Source organism: Eubalaena glacialis, chromosome 12 (assembly GCF_028564815.1).
Source record: "Eubalaena glacialis isolate mEubGla1 chromosome 12, mEubGla1.1.hap2.+ XY, whole genome shotgun sequence".
In the NCBI taxonomy this organism is placed as follows: Eukaryota; Metazoa; Chordata; class Mammalia; order Artiodactyla; family Balaenidae; genus Eubalaena; species Eubalaena glacialis.
Window position 1 is genome coordinate 38805907 of NC_083727.1, and position 1654 is coordinate 38807560.

Below are 1654 nucleotides of genomic sequence, written 5' to 3' on the forward strand. Positions count from 1 at the left end.
CGAAGCAGCCTGAATGGGAAGCTTATTTCAGTTGGCATTTTGAGCGCTCAAAACAAGTTGCAATTCCAAAATTGCTTCCCTCCAGGATATTAATTGCAAATTATCTGAGGCTAATTCTGAATTGTCTCAGTGACTGACTAAACTAAAAGAAACTTCTAAATGTTCTCCTAATGCTCCTCTGCTACTACTTTCTACTCCTGCCAGTGCTGCACCTGCCTTGCTCCTCTAAGCCCCTTCCCCCTCTGACCTTCTCTTGCCAGACTTCCCTTTTATAACTCCTATCCAGATGATTCTGAAGCCAGTCTAGATCCTCCTGCCCTAACCAAGCCAGTCTACAGCCCTAACCAGAGTCACCAACTTGTTTCTTACATTGCCTGGACTAAAGCTGAACTCCAGTGCAATTGCTAAGGACTTCCTAAGCCCCAAGGAAGATCCAGTGGGTTTTTGCACAGGAATTCCTTCTTACGGTTCAGACTTATGAGCCAGGATTTTCTGATCTTTATCAATATTAGTAGGGAAGGTCTTGCTAAAAAATGGATTTTGTTAGGTGGTGGGGATGAACCAAATATTTTTACCTGTAAGGGACAAACTGCTATGCGTGAGCCTCTAAATTAACAAAACAGCTTCATGATAAAATTTCCGAGGGCTTCTCTCAAATTATTGACTGAAAAAAAATCCAAAAGTTATCCACAAACCTGATGAATCCGTCTTTATTATAATACAATTGAGAAAGGCTTTAAACACTATTCTGGCATAGATAAAATTAATGATAAAACCTCAACACTTTTAAATTCTGCCCTTGAAGGTTTATAGGAAGACCTTGGACAACAAATTAGAAAATTATGCCTTAATTGGGCCACCATGCAACCTCATGATTTAGTAAACTATGTTGAACTGCTCTCCTACACTTGATCTTAGCCAAAAGGCCAAGAAGCGATTGAACTGCTCTCCTGAGCTATTCAGAAAGATACAAAAAAGACAGCTGAAAAAGCTTGAAATGCTCAAGTTCAGGCAACCCAAATAATGCATTTACAACTACAACTTTCTGCTAAATCAAACCCTCATTGTCCCCAAAATAAATGACAAATAAAGGAGGTTTGCAATTACTGTAAAAGTCTCAGCCAATGGAAAAAAGACTGTTTTAAACTTAAACAATTACTGGAAAATCAATAGCCTAAAAATGACAGGCATTCTCACAAGTTCCTACCTGGCTGTTCTCAACAATAGGGCTTCTCCCAGGACAAGGGGGAGTTTCCCCATGCTCCTAACAAATTCTTTGGGAAAAATGGACTTAACCATTGGGAATGAAGTTACTAAGACCTTAGTAAATACAGGGGCCACCTTGTCAGTTCTTAACCCCATCAACCTGTCTGTTCCCCTTCCTTGGAATACCGAAACTGTGAAAATGGTGGCAGTATCTAACAAACCAATGACTGTTTGCAGGTCTCTTCCAGTCCCTTTTCAATTAGAGACTATTGAAGGGACTCATCCATTCCTCTTAGTCCCTTCTGTCCCCATCCACCTATTGGAGAGAGATTTCTTAGAGGCTCATAAAGCCTACATTTCCTTCTTTCAAAAGCGGGAAATATTTTTACATATTGAAGGAGACCCCGATTCTCACAATTCTCCAGGAGACTCATCTATTAAAATTCCA

At 40.1% G+C, this 1654-nt stretch overlaps 1 pseudogene; it reads right to left on the reverse strand.

Moving 5' to 3' along the window:
- Positions 1-786: 786 nt before the first annotated feature.
- On the reverse strand, positions 787-938 carry LOC133102687 (U2 spliceosomal RNA; annotated as a pseudogene).
- Positions 939-1654: the final 716 nt, after the last annotated feature.